We start from the raw sequence: 25548 nt of genomic DNA, 5'->3' as shown, positions 1-25548 counted from the left end.
CATTCTCAGTCCACTCATCAGCTAACTCATTATATTTATAAAAATAATGGTGAACAACAGTAAAGAAAACATTCTATGTTAAGAGTGTGTAAGTAAGAAGAGAGGGAAGACAGTATGTCATGGACAGAAGCTGTAAAGCTGCCATAGGAAAGATGTAGAAATTGTGCTGGGTGCTAAATTTGGAAACATTATCTATGAGTATTGTTGAGTTTTGATTTCTTCAGGAAATTGTTTGCAATGTGAGGATGCTAAGTTTCCACCATAAGTATGAAGAATAAAAGACTGCCTTCTCTGTTAAAATTTTATTCCAAGAGAAATTGTATAAAGCTGTTGAAGCATCAGGACTGACATGCTAGAAATGCGTTTAAGTGGAGGCTCATTAATCTTTAAGAAGTTGAAAAGCAGACATATGTGGCTGAGAAGCCAGTGTGGATTTGCAATACTAAAATGCCAGCGTCTTCAAATACTGTCGGTAAAGAACAGTGGGAAATAAGAATGGATGTCACTTATATGTTTAAGACTAGAATAATTCACTAATTTATTAAATCAATTAGCTTTAAACTATAACCTATCTAGTAGCTAATTATAGTTTTAAGGGAGTTTTAATTTTATCTGGTGACTATTGATCAGAATGATTTCCTGAGAGAATATGCCTTTAAATGGGCATGCTTTTAATTTCAGAGGAACTAAACACATGGCACTCTTTCTTAGGTTGTATTTCAGATCTTCTGTGGTCTAATTACCAATGATTTGTACCTTGTTTTAATTGACAACTTAAAAAAGACATTCCTTTAAATGTTGTCTCATTGTTTTTCTGATTTCTTTTTCACATTCTTTGTGTTTCTTATAAATTGGCAAGGGAGTATCTTTGCATATGGTTTGTTATTCTTGGAATAAGATACTTTTTTTCTTTCTGGTTTGTTTTCCTAACCTTTAACCACCTGGTTAACAGATGGTCATATTATCCTTCTACCCTATCATTTTGAATAACTTCATTTTGAAAAAGCCCAACTTGTAATGGTGACTTAAATTTTCACATGATAACATCAGTAACTCATTCATTATGGCAGTTTTGATTCTTGAAGTTCCTTTTATATTTTGGGTTGAGTTTGTTATTTATATATAATACTAAATGGAAAGCCTGATTTGAAGTTACTGGGTGATTATTTCTTCCTGACACTGTAGCTCAATTTTTTTAGTTGATTCATAGCATCTTGTGAAGCACATAAGGCAGGTATCTTTTTCTTGAGGGCACTTAAAATTGTAGAGAACCATAGGTTCGGGCACCTAACGGACTTGGATTCAAATTGTATATTTGCCCTTGTGTGCTTTTGGACAAGTTACTTAACTGAGTTTCAGTTTGTAAACCTTAAATTGGAAACTGATTGTATCACATTTACCCTGTAGAGTTGATGTAAATATTAATTTAGATAATTAATGTGAAGTGTCTTATACACTCTATGGAACATGGGAGATCAGAAATGAAGGCTCACTTGCCAAGGTAATCAGTTTTAGAAATGGGACATATAATCGTACATGATACCGTAGCACTGTTGGCTATTTATATGAGTAGTTTCCTGGATTAAAATATCTGGAAATAAAGCATCTTTAGAATGAATTGTGGTCAGGACCTCAGTTCATATACCCTCTGATAAGCTTGGATTTGCTTCTCAGTGACTAAGGGGTGGTAAGCACAGTAACTGTGGTCATGGCATATATTTGCATAGAGTATGATAGACATCTCTATTGCAAGACTGTCTGTTGTAAATTATTACCCTAGCTGTGTTACAACTATGACGAATGATGAGGAGTTGTATATATTCCCATCTGGAAGTACCAGGAATTATAATTGAGTCATCACTCATTTATACATTTGATTATTCACTTGACAACTATTTGAGAGCTTACTATCTAGGCATTGTGATATATAGTAGGAATATACAGCAGAGAGCAAAACACAGTATCTGCCTTCTAGGAACATGTAGTTACAGAGCTAGTAAGTGGTAAAACATAAGGCAAAACTAGTGCAGTGGGAGATATGGGAGGACTGCTTAATTCAGTCCCTGCTAGAGAAAGGATTGGGAAGGGGTAGAGGTATATAGGTCAAGATCAGAGGACGCTTCCTGAGGGAGAAGGCACTGTCTTAAGTTGAATGCATGATAAGAGTGGAGGTAAGTTTAAGATGTTAAGAATGGTATTTTGAAAAATTTCATTACAAGGGTTAAACGTCTTATTTCTGTGAGTAGGTTATGGAGTAAGCATGATTGAATCTAATTTTCAACAGAATAGTGGGAAATCAGATTTCTGAAATCCTTTCTTTAACGGTTATCAGCGATTAGGAGTAGACCTAACTTTGTGCTTTGAGAAGATAAGAATCCAGAATCTCACTTGGAAGCTGAGAGCCTTTTTGTTCATGGAGTTTTAGGGTATTACCAACACTGTATTTATTGAATTGATTGATTGATTGAGACACAGTTTCAATTTTGTCTCCCAGGCTGGAGTGCAGTGACACAATCTTGGCTCACTGCAACCTCCACCTCCTGGGTTCAAGTGATTATCCTGCATCAGCCTCCTCACTGTCTAGAATAAAAGGCACACATCACCATGCCTGGCTAATTTTTGTATTTTTAGTAGAGACGGGGTTTCATCATGTTTGCCATGTGGTCTTAAACTCTTGACCTCAGGTGATCCACCTGCCTCGGCCTCCCAAAGTGTTGGGATTACAGGCATGAGCCAGTGTGCCTGGCCTTATTGAATTTTTATAATTTGTGTGCGATAAATATTTGTTAATCAAATAGTAAATGAGATAGGCGTGGCTCTGGTCTTTAACCTAACCCCAGCTTTAAGAATTAAGATCAAGCAGGGTGAGGTGACTCATACCTGTAGTCCCAGCAATTTGGGAACCTGAGGTGGAAGGATCACCTGAGGTTGGGAGTTCGAGACCAGCCTGATCAACATGGAGAAACCCCAATTCTACTAAAAATAAAAAATTAGCTGTACATACACATGCCTGTAATCCCAGCTACTCGGGAGTCTGAGGCAGGAGAATCGCTTGAACCCGGGAGGCGGAGGTTGCTGTGAGCTGAGATTGCGTCATTGCACTCCAGCCTGGGCAACAAGAGTGAAAAATCCATCTCAAAAAAAAAAAAAAAATTAGATCTCAGTGGCTCTAATGATTGGGTGGGCTATGTAAGTAAAGAGCTTCAGGCTGGGCACAGTGGGTCATACCTGTAATTCTGGTGCTTTGGGAGGCTGCAGCTGGAGGATTGCTTGAGCCCAGGAGTTGGAAACCAGCCTGGGCAACAGAGTGAGACCCTGTCCCTACAATAAAATAAACAATTAGCCAGGCATGGTGGTGCATGCCTGTAGTCCTAGCTACTTTGGGAGGTTGAGTTGGGAGGATCGCTTGAGCCCAGGAGCTCAAGGCTACAGTAAGCTGTGATTGTGTCACTGCACTCCAGCCTGGGTGACAGTGAGAGCCCATCTCTTTTAACAAACAAACAAATAAAAAAGGAAATTGGGCTTCGACATGAGGCAGCTCCGCTGACTTAGTTGCATGCTTGCCTTAGACCACTAACCCAGGAACAGTGGAACCAGTATCAGTACCACGGTCTCTGATTATTAATGAGAGGGGCAAAAATGTGGACACCAGAAACTATAATGCAAAGCAATTTAAATGCCCAGAGACTAAAGTAAAATTTTGTTTTAAAAAAATCAGGATTTTATACGTATATGTACACATAAACATATAAACACGTGCATAAATATGAAGATTCATAATACTAAGATTTTCGTAGTTGTTCATTCATACTTGTATGACTATGATATAGGTAGGTACAGGTGTCCAAGAGGAAATAAAACTGTTTTAAGAACAAAAAGGAGGGAGAATTAATGTTACACTTGGGATGGGAGGAGGGAAGGCTTTCTTGAGAGGTAACTTTTGACCTGATTCTCAAGAGAGGGATGGGCTTTTTTTTTCTTTTTTTGAGATGGAGCTGTGTTGCCCAGGCCGGAGTGCAGTGGCGCAATCTCGGCCCACTGCAACCTCCGCCTACTGGATTCAACTGATTCTCCTGCCTCAGCCTCTGGAGCAGCTGCGCCACCAGCTGGCTAATTTTTTCTATTTTTAGTAGAGACGGGGTTTCACCATATTAGCCAGGATGGTCTCCATCTCCTCACTGCGGTCTCCCAAAATGCTGGGATTACAGGTGTGAACCACCGCGCCTACACGGGATGGGATTTTTTTGCAGAAGCTTTGTTAGCATAATGAGTCATGAAGAGTCTTAGCTCTGTAGACGGGTGGTTTGATTTTTTTTCTCAATTATTAATTAATTTTTTTATATTTCCTTAGATGTTTGGGTAACAGGTGGTATTTGGTTACATGAGTTCTTTAGCAGTGATTTGTAAGATTTTGGTGCACCCATCACCCAAACAGTGTACACTGAACCCAAATTGTAGTCTTTATCCCTCACCACCCTCCCAGCCTTTCCTGAGTTCCCAAAGTCATTTGTATCATTCTTTTTTTTTTTTGAGACGGAGTTTCGCTCTTGTTACCCAGGCTGGAGTGCAATGGCACGATCTCGGCTCACCGCAACCTCCGCCTCCTGGGTTCGGGCAATTCTCCTGACTCAGCCTCCTGAGTAGCTGGGATTACAGGCACGCACCACCATGCCCAGCTAATTTTTTATATTTTTAGTAGAGACAGGGTTTCACCATGTTGACCAGGATGGTCTCGATCTCTTGACCTCGTGATCCACCCGTCTCGGCCTCCCAAAGTGCTGGGATTACAGGCTTGAGCCACCGTGCCTGGCCATTTGTATCATTCTTATGCCTTTGCATCATCATAGCTTAGCTCCCACTTACTAGTGAGAACACGTGATGTTTGTTTTTCCATTCTTCAGTTACTTCACTTAGAATAATGGTCCAGTCCCAGGTTGTTGAGAATGTTATTGATTCATTCCTTTTTATGGCTGAGTAGTATTCCATCATGCGCACGCACGTGTGTGTATACACCAAAGTTTATCCACTCATTGATTGATGGGCATTTGGGTTGGTCCACAGTGCGAATTGTGCTGCTATAAACATGCATGTGCACGTATTTTTTTTTTTTTAATATAATGACTTCTTTTTCTCTGGGTAGATACCAAGTAGTGTGATTGTTGGATCAAACTGTAGTTTTACTTTCAGTGATTCTTTTTTGGTGAGACAGAGTCTTGCTTTGTTGCCCAGACTGGAATGCAGTGGTGTGATCTTGGCTCACTAGATCTTCCCAGGTTCAAGCAATTCTACTTCCTTGGCCTCCTGAGTAGCTGGGGCTACAGGTGTGCACCACCCTGCCCGGCTAATTTTTGTATATTTAGTAGAGACAGGGTTTCACCATGTTTACCAGGCTGGTCTCAAACTCCTGACCTCAGGTGACCCACTTGCCTGAGCTTCCCAAAGTGCTGGGATTATAGGTGTGAACCACCATGCCCAGTGCAGGTAGTCTAATTCTAATCCCATCTCTGTTGTAGACTAGCTGCTTGATCTCAGGTAACTCACTTAATTCCTCTAAACTATTGTTTCCTGTGTCCAGTTGGTATAATCGTATCTTCCACCGATGGTTTTTGAGGATTGACTGAAGTAATTCATGTAAAGGTGTAACTGAGTACCTGGTCGTTATTACTAGTAGAGATTGGTGGAGAGGCCTTTGGAAACCGAATTTGGTTGATTCTGTTCGCCTTCTTGAATAAAGTTACCAAGTTTTGAAAAACAAACCTGGTGATTATACTTTTCCATTTATCAGTTACACACTCTGAATAATTACGATATAGTCAGAATTGTTCTTGAATTGCAGAGTTTGTTGCAGACTGAGAAAACACCAGTCACAAGCTCATGGCATTGTATTGTTGCCCCTTGAGTTTCAGTACACTGATTAGGTTGGAAGGGTAATCTTTCCTGTTTATTTAAGGCTCTGTACTTTTCGAACTATTTCCATGACTGTTAGTAAGTGGACCCTCACTGTAGCCTTGGGGAGCACGTAGGCAGGTGATGATTACATTTCAGGAAACAGAATCTGCAGAGTCAGGGAAAAACCTTTATGGCCAAGTGGATATTTCAACACTGTAGCTCTGGTCTCCTTACATAGTTCTATTTTTTTCTTCAATTTTCTCTGAAGTCTAGTCATCCGACCTGAATTTGCATTTAATCTGTGCCTTTGCTAGTTGCATGATCTTGTAAGAATTTTTTAACTTTATGAGTCTGGCCCCTTCATCTGTCAGTGTTGAGATTTTGAACCACACAGGAATGTCTGTGATGCATAATTTATTTTGCTTAATTCTTAATAGAAATTGCTTTGTATAGCACTGTATGGGAATGTGTATTTGTATATTTAAGACTCAGATTTATTCACTTACTGATGTCTTGCCTGGTAGGAAATGTCTCTATTTCTAGATTGCCTTCAGTGTTCTTATCCTCCTTATCTGGGGATTATATATATATATATATATATATATATATATATATTTTTTTTTTTTTTGAGACGGAGTTTCGCTCTTGTTACCCAGGCTGGAGTGCAATGGCGCGATCTCGGCTCACCGCAACCTCCACCTCCTGGGTTCAGGCAATTCTCCTGCCTCAGCCTCCTGAATAGCTGGGATTACAGGCACACGCCACCATGCCCAGCTAATTTTTTGTGTTTTTCTTTTTTTTTTTTAGTAGAGACGGGGTTTCACCATGTTGACCAAGATGGTCTCGATCTCTTGATTCCGTGATCCACCCGCCTCGGCCTCCCAAAGTGCTGGGATTACAGGCTTGAGCCACCGCGCCCGGCCCATCTGGGGATAATATTCTTGATAGTGATGTGAAGGACCTGTCTTGGGAAAGCCAAAGAGATCTGAGAATGTTTGACAGATGAGTAACAACTAAAAAACTGAGTCCACTTGTCACATCATTACTAGTGTTGGTTGTTCTGTCCCATTTTTCTCTCTCTCTTTTGGCGCGGGGGGTGGGGGGGCAAGGATTAGAGGATTCAGTATTGTCCAGATAGTTGGACAGTTTAAAACCTTGCAGCTAATAAATACACAACTTTTTAAAGTTTGAAGTTTGTTTTCCACTAAAAATTCAGACATTTTTTACATATGAAAATCATTTGAAAAATGCTTATCAATTAGTAATATATACTGTTTTCTTCATGAACCCCTGTTATAGGTAGGTGAATATAAAGTTCTATAAGTAACACATTGGAAATTACAAAATACGGTAATTGAAACTCATTAGAACAAATTCTTTTTATGGTCTTACTTTCTTCTGAAGTATTAAGTATATATGCATGCATTTATTTATTAAGTGGCTGAGTTAGTTGTTACGAAAATCCTAATGTTGAGTTTTCTAATAACTTAGAAAAATCTGTATTAAGAAGTTTTGCATTTTAGTTTTTTTTTTCCATGAGCAAAAGGTTGGAAAAATTACTAAGGGTTGATTGAAAGTGTCATTCATGAGTAAGAAGGTTCTTTTTTGAGTTGGTGTCTATGTTTTAGAGGTTAGGTGAGAGTCATCTTGTAAAAAGAAAGATTATTTTCTATAGATTGTGGAAGTTTTTGTTCTCTTTCTAGTATGTAGCAAGCTGAGTACTTATTAAGTTGAAGTTTCATTAATACTGTTAGATTGGACATACCATGAGTCAAATTATAGTCTATGAATTATACTCTGATGTGATAAATTAGGAGGACACTGTATTAGCAATTTAGTATTTTGAAGTTATCCATAGTAGGAAAATAGTATAACAATTGTTTATAGTTGAACAGATTTGGCCTAAATTAAACAAATTATTCTCCAGTTGGGAAGACCAAAACTTAGTTTAGTAAAAATTTAATATAGGCTGAGAAGCTTTTTAAAGAATTGGATTTAATGTATTCAGAATTAGATAATGGATTAGTCACAATCCTTGTTTATGACATAGTCTCATTTGCCTGTTTTTATTTTATTTTAAAAAATGCAATAAGCACTTGTTTATCCACCATTGGGGGGTGGGGAAAGGTAGGTACTTATTATAATAACCTATATATGACCTCTAGGTTTCCCCAACCATCCTATCCCCATGCCTTCCCTTGACAGAATTCAAGCCTGAATTTCGTAGTCATCCTCTTGCTTTCTATTTTTAACTTTATCATATCTTTATGGATTCTTAGAAGGAATACTTTTTTATTTTGGTTTTATTTTTATAAAAAGATTATTCTGTGATTTAACCATTTTGGGGCATAGTGTTTTTACTTAATGTGATGCTAAATTTTATTCGTATTGTTGCATGTCATTGTAATTCATTCACTTTGTCGAATAATTTATTATCTTAATGTACATACTTTGTTCATTTACCTGCAAATGGACATTTCACCTTTTCCAGGTTTTTGCTATTGTGAACAGTTTTGCTATGAACATTCTAATATGTGTCTCTTGTTTGTACATGTGTGAGTTTCTCTTGGTGTAGACCTAGGAGTAAAATCCTTGCATAATAGGTTATGGGACTGTTCAGTTTGTGGAATGAGACTGAACATTTTTTTCCACTGTCAATACATAAAAAAGACCCTGTGGGTCCACATTCTTTCCAGTTCTTGGTATTTTCAGACTTCTAATTTTTTTTTGGAACTTGAATAGATGTAAAATGATATTTTAGTTTTATTTCTTTTTTTTTTTGAGATGAAGTCTTGCTCTGTCCCCCAGGCTAGAGTGCAGTGGCACTATCTTGGCTCACCGCAATCTCTGCCTCCCATTTCAACTGATTCTCCTGCCTTAGCCTCCCAATTAGCTGGGATTACAGGCACCCACCACTGCACCTGGCTATCTTTTGTATTTTTAGTAGAAATGGGGTTTCACCATCTTAGCCAGGCTGGTCTTGAATTGCTGACCCCTTGATCCACCCGCCTCCACCTCCCAAAGTGCTGGGATTACAGGTGTGAGCCCCTGTGCCCAGCCTGCTTGATGATTTTCTTTTCTTTTTTTTTTTTTTGAGACGGAGTTTTGCTTGTTACCCAGGCTGGAGTGCAATGGCGCGATCTCGGCTCACCGCAACCTCCACCTCCTGGGTTCAGGCAATTCTCCTGCCTCAGCCTCCTGAGTATCTGGGATTACAGGCATGCACCACCATGCCCAGCTAAATTTTTTTTATTTTTTTATTTTTAGTAGAGAGAGGGTTTCACCATGTTGACCAGGATGGTCTCGATCTCTTGACCTCGTGATCCACCCGCCTCGGCCTCCCAACATGCTGGGATTACAGGCTTGAGCCGCTTGCCTTGATCATTTTCTATAATACTTTTTCTTGTATTTTTATTGGTTTTGTGTTTTACCTTCTGTGAAATGCTTGTTCTTGCTTTTTTTCCCCTTTTTTCTTCCCCTTCTTGTGTGTGTGTGCGTGTGCGCACGCGTGTGTGCTTTTGTTTTGGATTTTAAGACTTCTTTTTATATTCTTGATGCCTGTCTTTTGTTGGATGTATGTATTTCAAAACTTGTTTGTAACTTGTTTTTTCACCGTTTTCACAATGTTTTCTGATGACCAAAAGTTCTTGATTTTAGTACACTAAGATTTATTTTATGGTTACACTTTGTGTCTTTAAGAAATAATTGACTTTTCTTTTTCTTATTTTGTAGGCCAATGTCTGTTAACACTATAGCTGACACTTATTTAAAGGCTTGAGATTGCAATGGTAGGATAGATGAAAAGGAATAAGATAGTTTAAGAAAATGAAAGAATAGGAAGCATTTCAGATGTATCAATATGTGTAACTGCAAATTGCTCATTCCCAATCCCCAAATAGAAAATAAGCCTATGTTAAAAGGTAGATTCACATTTATTTTTTGAATACCAGTACCGGAATAAGGTTCACTGATCTGCTACCATGACTTTTCCCTAAAGTCTCAGCAACCTGTATGTTTCTTGAATGATTTACCCTTTCTTGGAACCTTGCTCATGGGTGTGCTTGAGCGCGCACTCTCTTGCTCTTGCTCGCTCGCGCTCTCTCTCTCTCTCTCTCTCTCTCTCTATATATATATATATATATATATGTGTGTGTGTGTGTGTGTGTGTGTGTGTGTGTGTGTGTGTGTGTAGTGTTTTGGGTTTTGGGTACAGCAACCATTGGTGAGAAAATGTGTCTGACCTGTGTTGTTTATCTAGACAAATTTATTATTTATTTTGAAAATGATTTTTATTGTTGAACTTGAAAATATTAGAAATGAAACCATGTATTATAAGCTTAACCTAAAGAAATATATACATTTTTGTAATAAAACAGTTTTAAAAATGAATTTTTCTAAACTCTAATTTTAACTTTAAAAAAGTGTTTCACTTAAGTGTTCCTCTATTCATTCTGCTTATCAACATTTGTATGGTAAATACCCATATCTCTTGTTCCTTCCATATATGCACTCTGTTCTCTAGCAGATTTGAAATCTGGAAACCTTCACCAGCACGCCTGTGCACACATACATGCACACATACACCCCATAGTCTTTTATAGCCATCCTCTTTACATGCTGTTTCTGCTTTTGGGAAAGTATACATAGTGAACTTCTTGTGCTTTACGAGTAAGAGTACGATTGTTGCCATCACAAAAATAGCATATTTGTGTAGTACTTTATCAAATGCTTTTACATTTTTTATTTAATTCTTACCACAAGTCTATGTAATTAGCTGGGCAGGTTATCATCCCACTTTAGGCTGTGTTGTTGATACTGAAGCTTGAAGACACAAAGTTAAGTCCTTTCCTGGTATTTGTTGTATTAAGTATTTGTTGGTTGGATGGATGAATAAATGGCTAGTTATGCTCACCATAATATTCTTTTGATTACATGATAGCATCAGATTTAACTGTGCCCCAGCTAAGGTCTTGATATATAGTAGAAACTAGAATGTTTATTGACTAAGACTTGTAAGTATTATGGGTAGCTAGTTCTAGACTAGCCTTCTTGCCATAAACAACTATGAAACTCGACAGAACATATGTGTGAACATTTTCAGGCTTTGGGCAACAGGCAGCACAAGATTGCAGTCTTGACACTGATGATGAGAACTAAGTGATTACTCCTTTTCTCTGCCTGAGGACAGTTTGCTGAGCTGGAGTGCAAGCAGAGTGTGGTCACTTTAACTATGCTGAGGAGGCAGAGGTTGGAATTTGGTACACTTGATAGAGCTAAAGTCTTTGGGGAAGGGAACCAGATAAGAGGAAGCTGTACAAGAGAGGTTCCCAAATGTTTGTGTTTGAGTTTCTCATGAATTCTTTCAGAGTGTTGGGCTATCCATGATTCAGAAAAATTGTGGAGGGTTTATTAGGTGGCTGCCACAGGGTTGGCAGTGGAACAAATACTAGAAAAACGTGGCTAAGGGATGTTAGAACTTTGTCCCGGCCACAATTGAGAGACCTCCCAGGCATCTGGATGAAACACTAGAAAAACCCATGTGGTAAAGCTGGGATAAGCATTACTATTAAATCATAGTCATACTCATTCAAGTATATATTGTTTATGGATGCTTTTGTACTCCTCTGACAAAGGTCAGTAGTTTCCACAGAGACGGTGTGGCCCACAGGACTACAATGTTTATTACTTTGCCCTTAAGAAAAAGTTTGCTGACTCTTGCTCTAGAGTAAGTCCTACTCTAGGACCCTCCTAACAACTAACTGTGCACTAGCTAAGGTCTGTGAGCAAATCCTGACAAAATCCGTAGGAAAGGCAGAACTTGGAGGCTGAGTTCTGCCAGGTTACAGGACTTGGGAAGTATCTTGGGCTTTACATAGATCTGTCCTAACAAAAGTATTACTGTACTTAAAATTAGAATGTTTGGAGCAGGCTGGGCGCAGTGGCCGACGCCTGTAATCTCAGCACTTTGGGAGGCCGAGGCGGGTGGATCACGAGGTCAGGAGATCGAGACCATCCTGGTCAACATGGTGAAACCCCTTCTCTACTAAAAATACAAAAATTAGCTGCGCATGGTGGCGCACGCCTGTAGTCCCAGCTACTAGGAAGGCTGAGGCAGGAGAATTGCTTGAACCCAGGAGGTGGAGGTTGCGGTGAGCCGAGATCGTGCCATTGCACTCCAGCCTGGGTAACAAGAGCGAAACCCCATCTCAAAAAAAAAAAAAAAAAAAAGAATGTTTGGAGCAGTATTACCTTCTTTTGTGTTTTTTGCAGCCTTCGTAATAGTGACAGTGACTTTAGCCAGCACCCTCTAACACATTGAATGTCTTCTTTACTCCCCTAGATAGTTCTGTGTTGGAATATGTCTCATTCTACTTAAAAACCAAATAAAACAAACAAACAAAAAAACCCCTTATAATCTTCTTTGATGGAGCACTTTCTTATCTATTCTGCTCAATATCAATATTTAGTTTGCATTGAATACTTATTTTGCTAGCACTGGAAGGCTGAGACCAAAGCTAAAGTAGCTTCTTGCTAAAGAGGAGCAAAGTTCCTTTTGTTTTTACATATCTTACACATGGACATAATTTTAAAAATATTTTGAAATTAGAAATTGTTAAAAGCTTATAGACAAAATAGAATATGATAAACAACTGTGTATTCACCACAAATAACTCTCTCATATTCTAATGTTTTACCAAACTTGTTTCAGATTTTTTTTCTCTAAGAAATCGTAACTGAGATATGTATTATGTGTATATCCCTCCCTGATGTGTTCTGTTCCTTCTTTTCCCAAAGGTAACCACTCTCTAGAATTTTTTGTTATTACTTTGAATGTTTTTTACACTAAAACAGTATGTCTATCTCTCTCTCCATAAATTATATGTAATATTACATTTTTTTTCAAGCATCTATTCAAGGCATCACTTTATGTTACTCTGCAACTAGCTCCCCCCACCAACAAACGTTGTTTTTGACTTCAGACATGATGAAATGGATCACTGTCATTCATAAACTGTGCAGTGTATATTGTTATTCTCTTGTTGATGGACATTTAGATTTCCAGTATTTTGTGATTATGCACAACATCAGTGCTACAGTAAATATTGGTGTTGTCTGTCTTAATGGGTTTCTTTGTTGAAGTTACTCTAGATGCTGTAACCAGAAGTGGGATTGTTTATTATAGGGTATCCACATCTTTGACATTGTCAGTTACTATTAAATTGTCCTCGAGCTGTTTTTTTATTCTTTTACAGTTTCACCTGCTTTGGTTTTATGCAGTTAGATATAATGGACTTTCCAAAGCAGACATGCTGTGCCTGAAGAAAATATGACATGAAAATCTCATCTTGCTACAGATCAATGGAAAGTTGATTGTTTAGATGCTTAATAAATTCATTTCTGTTTTAAAAATCTCCTTATGGAAATGTTCAGACATACATAAGTAGCAAGAACCCCAGTGAACTGTAAAGAACCCAGTCATTCATTTTCAGTACTTATCAACATGTGACCAATTGTATTTTACTTCCCTGACCCTGCAACTGGATTATTACTATTTTTTTAATCTCAGGTTTCACATAGGTTCATCTGTAAGTAGTTTGGTATATATCTCTAAAATGTATGACTTCCCTATTCCAAAATGAAACTCACACAATGCCATTATCACACTCCAGAAATAATCCCCAAGTGTCAAATATTCAGTGTCCAAATTTCCCCAGTTGTATTTTTTAGTTTTTATCTAAGATATTTAAAGTATGATTACATTGCAAAAACATACACTTTCAAGGAATAGTTTTAATTGATTTAATACGAAATGTACTTGTAGATTTCTCATGTATCATAAAATCTTGTTTAAGTAGACTTAAAAAAGTAAAAGTATTCTAGGTATAGTCCATCCCTTTTCCTTTATAAACAATGGAATTGAGGCTCAAAATTGAGGTTTGTTCACAATTGGCGAGCATGTTAGGAGTCGAGCTGGAACTCTAATGCAGATCCTTTGACCCCAATCTGTTGGTTTTACACCAATTACATTGGATGGCCTATCTTAGATTCTTCTTTTGTCCATTACCTCAGAATGATTTTTTCCAGTGGTTTTTAATAAATATCAGTAGTACTAATCTTGTGATTTACATCAGGTTTTATTTTAAAAGGCATTTGTGAAAGGGCTGAATTATAATATCAACACTTGAGCCAAAGATACTGAATTATTCTGAAAAGCTACTTGTCTTTTCTGACCTAGATATGTAGTTTCCAACTGTGGCAGAGGATGCCAGAAAGAGAAGAATGAGTATTGGTGAGAGCCTGGAAATTAAATTACTATATTACTGAAGGATCTAATGTACTTACTAATTGTTAGCACTTTTAATTAATATAAGAAAATTTTCCTGTATGGGCACAATATTGGCGAATCTATGTATTTTTATTTTTGAAGGTTAAAACCTGTTTATTTTGCCAATGTGAAAACAAAATGACTTTTGTTTTAAAATTGGTAATTTGTTGACAGTACTGCTTGCTTATAACTAGACTGCAGATTGTAAGTTCATTTTGCAAACTTGCCTCATTAAGAGAAATAATAATGTCCATTCTCTCTCCAGATAGGGGTTTTGTTTTGTTTCGTTTTGTTTTGCCATGCTCTGTTGTACAGAACAGCAGCAGAAGGTCTTTTGAGAATCAAAGACACTGTTTTAAGCTTGTTTACCAAGGTATTGGTTTACCCTTCAGTGTTAAGTGTGCTTCAGTGGGCAGAGGAAGACAGAGGATATTTGAATTCTTTTTTTTTTTTCTTTTTGAGAAGGAGTTTTGCTCTTGTTGCCCAGGCTGGAGTGCAGTGGCATGATCTCGGCTCACTGCAACCTCTGCCTCCCAGCTTCAAACAATTCTCCTGCCTCAGCCTTCTGAGTAGCTGGGATTATAGGTGTCTGCCATCACACTAGGCTGATTGTTGTATTTTTAATAGAGACAAGGTTTCGCCATGTTGGCCAGGCTGGTCTTGAACTCCTGACCTCAGGTGATCCACCTGCCTCAGCCTCTCAAAGTGCTGGGATTACTGGCTTAGCTGTTTCATGGCACATTACCCCTTTTTCCTTTTGCTCAGAATTGTCACAAAATCTGTAAATTCTAAAAATAGTCTGATGACCTCTATTACTCCCTTTTAGTGAGAGGAAAATAAATAGCTGTGGAGTCATGTACCAGTCTGGTGCTATTTCATGTTTGATTGTGGTTTAAAGGAATAGATGGCAAGTTGAGCTTTTAAAGATCACTGTGTGAAATCATATATTTACCTGGTCTTTGATTTGTTTGTGGAGACAGTAATGTGAAATGGAAAAGATACTGGGAACCCAATTCTAGAGTTAGCTCTGCAAGCATTTCACCGTATGATTATAGACAAATCATTTAACATCTTTGAATATTTGTGCTTTCACATTTTAAAAGATTATAAAAGAAATTTATCTGTTCTTTACTACTTTTCACAATCATCACTTGAGCATTGATTGGGATCCTGTATGAGAAAATATTTTGAGAAATTCGTTTGTGTTTCTCCTTTGTGCCAGGCATTGTTCTAAGGGTGAAAAACAGAGTAACACCATGTGCCAATGGTAAGTCCTATGCAGAAAAATAAAGCAGATATGCTTTGGGAGGGACTGCTGTGAGAGAGGTTGCTTTTTTTTTTGGAAATAGAAACTTGCTCTGTCGCCCAGGCCAGAGTGCAGTGGCGCGATCTCGGCTCAGTGCAACCTCTGCCTCCCAGGTTCAAGTGATTCTCCTACCTCAGCCTCCCGAGTAACTGGGACTACAGGTGCACACCACCACGCCTGGCTAATTGTTGTAATTTTAGTAGAGAAAGGGTTTCGCCATATTGGTCAGTCTGGTCATGAACTCCTGACCTTAGGTGATCCACCCGACTTGACCTCCCAAAGTGCTAGGATTAGAGGCATGAGCCACTGCGCCTGGCTGAGGTTGCTATTTTAGGTAGGGTGGTCAGAGACAGGCTCAAAAGATCATGTTTGAGTAGACATCTGAATAAGTGAGAGAAGGAATGATGTGGATATTGGGGGTAAACTAGCAAGTGGAAAGGCTCTGAGCTGGGAGCCCCAGCAAGGATACCAATGTGAATACTGCACAGTGAGTGAGGAATAGTGGGAGAGGTTGAGGCCAAGAAGTTAATGGGAATCAGATTATTAGGGCCTTATAGCTTTATTTATTATGCAGTATTTACTCAGAGACAGGAAACTATTGGAAGATTTTGAGCAAAGGAATGCCATTACCTAATTAAATTTTATTTTATTTTTTTCTTTTTTAGGGATGGGGTCTTGCTGTGTTGCCCAGGCTGGCAATGGAGTGATTATAGCTCACTGCAGCCTCAAACTCCCGGGCTCCAGTGATCCTCCTTCCTCAGCATCCCAAGTAGCTAGGACTACAGGCTCATGCCACCATGCCTGGCTAAATTTTTTGTAGAGACAGGGTCTTGTGATGTTGCCCAGGCTGTCTTGAAGTCCTGGCCTCAAGTAGTCCTCCCATCTTAGCCTCCCAAAGTGTTGGGATTGCAGGTGTGAGCCATCATGCTTGGATGCTAATATAGTTTAGCAGGAATACTCTGGATGCTGTTGCTGAGAATAAACTCTGGGGAAGGGTTTATTTTCAGGTGAGAAAGTAAGATGACTAGTTGGAAGGCAATGTATAATCCAGGTGAGAGATAGTGGTTGCTCCAACCAGGTTGATAATAGTGGAGGTGATTAAAAGTGGTCAGGATTTATATTTATTTTTTAGATTTTTAAATTTTAGTTTTTAGTTTTTAAGGATATATAGTAGGTGTATATATTTATGGAGTAGATGTGATGTTTTGATAGATATACAGTAGATAATCACAGGGTAAATGGGACATCTATCACTTTAAGCATTTCTCATTTCTTTGTGTAACACATTCCAAGTATACTTTTTTTTTTTTTAAATGTACAGTAAATTATTGTTGACTGATGAAGGAAAGAATTCTAAAGCCAGTAAGACAAAAGCATCAGATAACCTATAAAGGAACACCTGTCAGACTAACAGTAGACTTCTCAGCAGAAACCTTAAAAGCCAAAAGAGATTGTGGTCCTGTCTTCAACCTCTTTAAACAGAACAACTATCAGCCAAGATTTTTTTTATCCCAAAAACTAAGTTTTGTAAATTAAGGAGAAATGAAGTCTACCAAACCAGCACTACAAGACATGCTAAAAGGAGTTCTAAAACTTGAAACAAAAGCCTGATATGCACCAAAGTAGAAACCTTAAAACTCAGAACCTATAAAACAATTACACAATGAAAAAATAAAAATAAAAACAAACTAGGTAACAACATGATGAAGAGAATGATACTTCATCTCAGTGTTAGCATTGAATGTAAATGGCCTAAATGCTCCACTTGACAGATACAGAATGGCAGAATGGATACAGAATCCAATTATCTGCTGTCTTCAAGAAACTCAGCTAACACAGAAGGAGTCATATAGACTCAAAAAGTTGAAAAAGGTATTCCACATAAATGGAAACCAAAATCAAACAGGAGTAGCTATTCTTAGACAAAACAAACTTCAAAGCAACAACCGTAAAGACAAAGATGGTCACAATATAATGATAAAAGGATCAATTCAACAAGATACTACAATCCTAAAATTAAATGCACCTAACACTGAGCTCCCAGATTTGTAAAACCATTACTACTGGACCTAAGAAATGAGGTAGACAGCAAAACAATAGTAGTGGTAGACTTCAGTACACCACTGGCAACACTAGACAGATCTTTGAGACTAAATGTCAACAGAGAAACAAGGGACTTAAATGACATGCTAGAACAAATGGACATATTTACAGAACATTCTACCTAAGATCTGCAGAATATACATTCTTTTTTTTTTCTTTTCGAGACAGAATCTTGCTCTGTCACCCAGGCTGGAGTGCAGTGGCAAGATCTTGCCTCACTGCAACCTCTGCCTCCTGGGTTCAATCAGTTCTTTGCCTCAGCCTCCTGAGTAGCTTGGATTACAGGTGCCTGCCACCATGCCTAGGTAATTTTTGTATTTTTAGTAGAGGCGGGGTTTTGCCATCTTGGCCAGGCTGGTCTTGAACTGATCTCGTGATCCACCTGCCTTGGCCTCACAAAGTACTGGGATTACAGATGTGAGCCACCATGCCTGGCCAGAATATACTTATCAGCATGTGGAACATTGTCCAAGATGGATGACATGATAGGCCACAAAGCACATGTCAATAAAGTTTTAAAAAATCGAAATTACATCGGATATCTCTGCAGACCACAGTGGAATAAAACTAGAAATCAACTCAAAAAGGAACCCTCAAAATATACAAATACATGTGAATTAAATATTCTGCTCCTGAATGATATCTGGGTTAACAATGAAACCAAAATGGAAATTTAAAAATTCTTTGAATTGAATGGTAATAATGAGACAAGTTATCAAAACCTTTGGGATACAGCAAAATCAGTGCTGACAAAAGCTTATATCATTAAATGCCTACATCAAAAAGTCTGAAAGAGCACAAATTGACAACCTAATGTCACACCTCAAAGAACTGTAGAAACAAGAACAAACTAAACCTAAAGCTAGAAGAAAAGAAGTAACAAAGATCAGAGCAGAACGAAATGAAATTGAAACACACAAAAAGTACAGAAGATCAGTGAAACAAAAAGCTGTTGCTTTGAAAAAATAAGATTAATAGACCAATAGCTAGATTAATCAAGAAGAGAGAAGGCCCAAATAAACTCAATTAGAAATGAAACTGGTGACATTGCAGTCGACACCACAGAAACACAAGAGATCATTTGAGACTACTATGAACACCTTTATGTGCACAAACTAGAAAAACCAGAGGAAATGGACAAATTCCTGGAAACAACCTTCCTAGATTAAATCACGAAGAAGTAAAACCTTGAACAGACCAGTAACAAGCAGTGAGATTGAATCAGTAATTAAAAAATTGCCAGCAACAACAAAAAAGCCCAGGACCAGATGGATTCACAACTGAACTCTACCAGACATTCAAATAATTGGTATCAATCCTACTGAAACTATTCCCAAAAGATTGAGGGAAGAAATCCTCCCTAGATCATTCTGTAAAACTAGTATCAACCCAATTAGAAAACTAGTAAAAGATACAACAAAAGAAGAAAACTGCAGACCAATTTTTCTGATGAACACAGATGCAAAAATCCTCAACAAAATATTAGCTAAGTGAATCCAACAACACATCAAAAAGATAATTGGTCATGACCAAGTGGGTTTCATGGCAGAACGGACACAGAATCCAAATATTTGCTGTCTTCAAGAAACTCACCTAGCAGGAGTGGTTTAACATATGCAAGTTAGTAAATGTGATACAGCACATAAACAGAATTTAAAACAAAAAACATATCTCAATAGATGCAAAATCCGGCACACACTTTATGATAACTGTCAACCAACTGTTGAGAGTAGAAGAGACCTACCTCAGAATAATAAAAGCCATCTAGACACATACTCAAAGCCAACATCATATGGAATGGGGAAAATTTGAAAGCATTTCACCTGAGAACAGGAACAAGACAAGGATGCCTCACTTTTACCTCTTATTCAACACAGTTCTGGAAGCACTAGGCCGAGCAATTAGGCAAGAGAAAAGGTATCCAGATTGGAAAAGAGAGAGTCAAATTATTGCTGTTGCAGATATGATTGTATGCCTAGAAAATCATAGACTCTTAGATTTGATAAATTCAGTAAAGTCTCAAGTTACAGAATCAGTGTAGACAAATCAGTAGCACTGCTATATACCAACATCAATCAAGCTGAGAATCAAATCAGTAATTCAGTCCCTTTTACAACATCTGCAAATAAAATAAAATATCTGGGAATATACCTAAGTAAGGAGGTGAAAGATCTCTACAAGGAGAACTATAGCACTGTTGAAAGAAATTGTAAATTGTACAAACAAATGGAAACACATCCCATGCTCATGGATTGGAAGAATCATTATTCTGAAAATGACTATACTTCCCAAAGGAATCTACAGATTCATTGCAATTCCCATCAAAATACCAACATCATTTTTCACAGAATTAGAAAAAAGTCCTAAAATTCATATGGAACCCAAAAAGAGCCTGCATAGTCAAAGCCATTGTAAGCAAAAAGAACAAATCTGGAGGCATCACATTACCAAATTTCAAACTGTATTACAAGGATACAGTTATCAAAACAGTATATGTTGCAGGTATAAAACTGGGCACATAGACAAATGGAACAGAATAGAGAACCCAGAAATAAAGCCAGATAGGTACAGCCAACTGATCTTTGATAAAGCATATATAAACATAAATTGGGGAATGGACACTATTTAATAAATTATACTGGGAAAACTGGCAAGCCACATGTAATAGATGAATTAAACTATATTTCTCACTGTATACAAAAATCATGATGGATCAAGGACTGAAATATAAGACCTGAAGCCATAAAAATTCTCGAAGATAATGCTGGAAAAACTCTTCTAGACATTGGCCTAGACACTTAATGGCTAAGACCCCAAAAGCAAATGCAACAAAAATGAAAATAAATAAATGGGACCTAATTAAATTAAAAAGCTTCTGCACAGCAAAAGAAATAAGAGTAAACAGACAACCCACAGAATAGGAAAAAATATTTGCAAACTACACGTCGAACAAAGGACAAGTATCCGGAATCTATAAGAAACTTAAGGAAAAAAAAATAATCAACCACCTCCCATTAAAAAGTAGGCAAAAGGCTGTGGTGCCGAGGCTCACACCTGTAGTCCCAGTACTTTGGGAGGCTGAGGCAGGTGAATCACTGGAGTTCGGGAGCTCAAGACCAGCCTGGCCAACATGGTGAAACCCTGTCTCTACAAAAAATACAAAAAAAAAAAAAATTAGCTGGGCATGATGGTGGGTGCCTGTAATCTCAGTTACTCGGGAGGCTGAGGTGAGAGATTTGCTTGAACCCAGAAAGTGGAGATAGCAGTGTGCTGAGATCACACCATTGTACTTCAGCCTGGGTGCCAGAGTGAGACTGAGAAAAAATTAAAAATAAAAAGTAGGCAAAAGACATGAATAGACATTTCTGAAAAGAGAATATACAAATGGTCAGCATACATAGGAAAAAAATGCCCAGCATCACTAATCATGAAATTAAAGCCACAATTAGATACCAATTTACTCCTGCTAGAATGGTCATTATTAAAAAAAAAAAATGGTGGGGGCACGGTGGCTCACATCTGTAATCCCAGCACTTTCGGAGGCCGAGGCAAGCAAATCACTTGAGGTCAGGAGTTCAAGACAAGCCTGGCCAACGTGGTGAAACCGTGTCTCTACTAAAAATAGAAAAATTAGCTGGACATGGTGGCAGGTGCCTGTAATCACAGCTACTCAGGAAGCTTAGGCAGGAGAATCACTTCAACTGGGAGGTGGAGGTTGCAGTGAGCTGAGATTGCGCTGCTGCATTCCAGCCTGGGCCACAGAGTGAGACTGACTCCATCTCAAAAAAAAAACAAAAAACAAACCAGTAGATGATGTTGTGGTTGTGGGGAAAAGAGAAGCTTATACACTACTGGTGGGAATGTAAATTAGTACAACCTCTGGAAAACAGTATGGAGATTCTTCAAATAGCTAAAAGTAGATTTACCATTTGATCCAGCCACCCCAATACTGGGTATCTACCCAAAGGAAAAGAAGTCATTATATGAAAAAGACACTTGCATGTGTATGTGTATAGCAGCACAGTTTACAATTGCAAAGATGTAGAACCAACCTAGGTGCCCATCGACTAATGTGGTGTGTATATACCATAGATATATACATAAATAAAATGTGGTGTGTATATACCATAGAATGCTATCCAGCCATTCAAAAAAAGGAAATAATGTGTTTTGCAGCAACTTGTATGGAGCTGGAGGTCATTATTCTAAGTGAAGTATCACAGGAGTGGAAAGTCAGAAACCATAAGTGAAAGCTGAGCTGTGAGTACCCAAAGGCATACAGAGTGATATAATGGACTTTAAAGACTCAGAAGGGGGATGGTGGGAGGGGAGCCAGTCAGGGATTTAAAAACAAACAAAACTACACTTTAGGTACAGTGAACACCACTTGGGTGATGGGTGCACTAAAATTTCAGAATTAACTATTGTATAATTCATCCATGTAACAGAAGCCACTTGTACCCCAAAAAGTATTGAAATAAAAAAAAAACTGTAATGACCATGTTGTGTTAATCAAATACTAGATTGTTTTCATTCTATTTAACGATGTTTTTTGTACGCATTAATCGTCTCCACTTCTTCCCCACCCTCTTGGTCTCCTATAACCATCATTCTGCTCTCTATTTTCTTGAGTTTAATTGTTTTAATTTTTAGCTTCCACAAATGAATAAGAACATTTGAAGTTTGTTTTCCTTTGCCTGAGTTACTTCATTTGATATAGTGACTTCTAGTTCCATCCATGCTGTTGCAAATAACAGGATCTCATTCTTTTTTTATGGCAGAATATTATTCCATTATGTGTATGTACCACATTTACTTTATCCATTTGTCTCTTCATGGACATTTAGGTGGCTTCCACATCTTGGCTATGGTTAATAATGCTGCAGTAAACATGGGAATGTAGTTACCTTTTCAATTTACTGATTTCTTTTGGGTATATACCTAGCAGTGAGATTGCTGAACCATATGGTAGTTACATTTTTAGTTTTTTAGGATCCTTCAAACTGTTCTCCATAGTGGTTGTACTAATTAACATTCCTACCAACAGAATACAAGGGTTTCCTTTTCTGTGTCCCTGCCAGCATTTCTTATTGCCTGTCTTTTGGATAAAAGCCATTTTATCTGGGATAAGATTATATCTCATTATAGTTTTGATTTGCACTTCTCTGATCAGTGATGTTGAGTACTGTTTTATACACCAATTTTCTCAGCACCATTAATTGAAGACACTGTTTTTTTCCATAGTGTGTGTTTTTTGCACCTTTGTCACAAATGAGTTCACTATAGATTTATGTTTCTCATTAGCATGCCTTCTTTTGAGAAATACCTATTTAGATTTTTTTTGGTCCATTCTTTAATTGGGTTATTAGATTTTTTTCCTATTGAGTTATTTGAGCTCCCTATATATTTTGGTTATTAATCCCTGGTGAGATGGATAATTTGCAGATTTCTTCCATTCTTTGGGTTGTCTCTTTGTTGATTGTTTCCTTTGCTGTGCAGAAGTTTTTAACTTGATGTGGTCTCATTTGTCCATTTTTGCCTTGGTTGCCTTTGCTGTGCGGTATTTACTCAATACAGTGTTGCCCAGTCCAGTGTCCTGGATAGTTTCCCCAGTGTTTTCTCTCTCTCTCTCCTCTTTTTTTTTTTTTTTTGAGACGGAGTTTTGCTCTTGTTACCCAGGCTGGAGTACAATGGCGTGATCTCGGCTCACCGCAACCTTCGCCTCCTGGGTTCAGGCAATTCACCTGCCTCAGCCTCCTGAGTAGCTGGGATTACAGGCATGCACCACCATGCCCAGCTAATTTTTTGTATTTTTAGTAGAGACGGGGTTTCACCATGTTGACCGGGATGGTCTCGATCTCTCGACGTCGTGATCCACCCGCCTCGGCCTCCCAAAGTGCTGGGATTACAGGCTTGAGCCACCGCGCCCGGCCCCCTTTTAGTAGTTTCATAGTATCAGGCTTTAGATTTAATTCTTTAATCCACTTTGATTTGATTTTTGTATGTGATGTGAGATAGCGGTCTAATTTCATTCTTCTGCATATGGATATCCAATTTTCTCAGCACCATTAATTGAAGACACTGTTTTTTTTCCATAGTGTGTGTTTTTTGCACCTTTGTCACAAATGAGTTCACTATAGATTTATAGATTTACTTCTGGGTTCTCTGTTCTGTTCCATTGGTCTTTGTGTCTGTTTTTATACTAGCATGTGTTTGTTTTTATGCGAGCACCATCCTGTTTTGGTTACAACAGCTCTGTAGTATAATTTGAAGTCAGATAATGTGATTTCTCCAGTTCTGTTCTTTTTGCTCAGGATAGCTTTCGCTAGTTTGGGTCTTTTGTGTTACTGTATAAATGTTAGAATTTTATTTTTTTCTGTTTCTGTGAAGAATGTCATTAGTATTTTAATAGAGAGTACATTGAACCTGCAGATTGCTTTGGTTGGCATGAACATTTTAATAGTATTGATGTTTCCAATCCATGAACATAGAATATCTTTTCAATTTTTTGTGTCCTCTTCAATTTCTTGCATCTAGTTTTCATTGTAGAGATCTTTCACTTCTTTGGTTAAGTTTATTCCTAGGTATTTAGTTTTATTCATAGCCATTATAAATGGGGTTATTTTCTTGATTTCTTGCAGAGTATTTGCTGTTGGCATATAGAAATGCTACGGATTTTTTGTATGTTGATTTTATATCCTGCAGCTTTACTGAATTTGTTTATCAGTTTGAATAGTTTTTTTGGTAATATTATGTGCAAATAAGGAAAATTTGGCTTCTTTTCAATTTGAATCTCTTTATTTCATTTGATTGTTCTAGCTAGGACTTCCCAGTGGTCAGATTTTAGATAGTGTTGTGAGGTATAGGTAACAGGATTTGATGCTGGATCAGATGTGAAGTGTGAAAGAAAGAAAGGAGTTAGGGATGACTTTCAGATTTTTGGCATGAACAACGAAGGGATGAAGTAGTGGCTTTCTCTTGAGGGAAGGAAGGCTGGGAGGAGCAAAGTTGTGTGTGTGTGTGTGTGTGTGTGTGTGTGTGTGTGTGTGTGTTTGGACACATTAAGTTTAAGATGCTTATTAAACATCCAAGTGGATGTGTTGATTATTTGCTTGAATGTGAATTTGGAACTCAGGTTTATATGAATTTGGGAGTCCTCAGTATATAGATGGTATTTAAAGTCTCAAACCTAGATGACATTGTCAAGGGAATGTTGAAGGTAAGATATGGAAGAAATGAAGTCTGAGGGCTGAGTCTTGAGGCATTTAAGCATATAGAGGTTGTGGAGATAAAGAAGAAAATGATACAATGGAATAGTTTATTTTATTTTTATTAGTTGTTGAGATAGAGTTTCAAACTGTTGCATAGGCTGTAGTGCAATGACGTGATCTCGGCTCACTGCAGTCTACAGTGGAGTAATTTATAAAGTAGGAGGAGAGGAGAACTAAGAGAGTGGTGTCTTGGATGGAAGTCAATGGAAGTGAAGTGTCGGGAACAGTCAACTCTCTCACCTGTTGCTGAGAAATCAACTAAGATAAGGACTGAGAATTGTTTGTAGCGTTAAATATCGTAGAAATCCTAGGGGACCTTGACAAGAGCTGTTTTAATGGAGCATTGGGATGAGAGGCTGATTGGGGTGGGTTTAAGAGAGAATGGAAGGAGAGGAAATGGAAACCAAAAGTGTGAATTGAATTATACTCCAAAATGAGAGCAGAGAACTGGGCTAGTAGCTGTAGCAAAGCAAGAGGTCAAGGAGGGTTTTAAATTTTTTTTCCTTTTTTGTTTTTAAAGATGGTTGCTATTACAACATCTGGGAATGCTGATAGAAATGATCCAGTAGAATGGGGAAAATCGATGATACAGGAGAAAGAGAAGGGGGAATGATTATTGAGTGATATCCTGAGGAGGCAAAAGGAGATGGGAT

At 38.0% G+C, this 25548-nt stretch overlaps 1 protein-coding gene across 6 annotated transcripts in view; it reads left to right on the top strand.

Annotated features, from left to right (window-relative positions):
• STRBP (spermatid perinuclear RNA binding protein) overlaps nt 1–25548 on the top strand; it is a 172644-nt gene that overhangs the window by 54348 nt on the left and 92748 nt on the right. The window contains exon 1 of one of the 6 annotated variants that reach the window (XM_074395314.1): nt 15523–21884. The exons of the other annotated variants lie outside the window; for them this stretch is intronic. The gene's annotated coding sequence lies outside the window, so the exon portion shown is untranslated. Of the gene's footprint in view, nt 1–15522; nt 21885–25548 lie in introns of those variants that run through there. 6 annotated transcript variants of the gene reach the window in all.

This window comes from Saimiri boliviensis, chromosome 2 (assembly GCF_048565385.1).
Source record: "Saimiri boliviensis isolate mSaiBol1 chromosome 2, mSaiBol1.pri, whole genome shotgun sequence".
NCBI classification, from domain to species: domain Eukaryota; kingdom Metazoa; phylum Chordata; class Mammalia; order Primates; family Cebidae; genus Saimiri; species Saimiri boliviensis.
The sequence above is the reverse complement of the archived record's forward strand: the minus strand, read 5'-3'. Positions and strand labels throughout refer to the sequence as shown.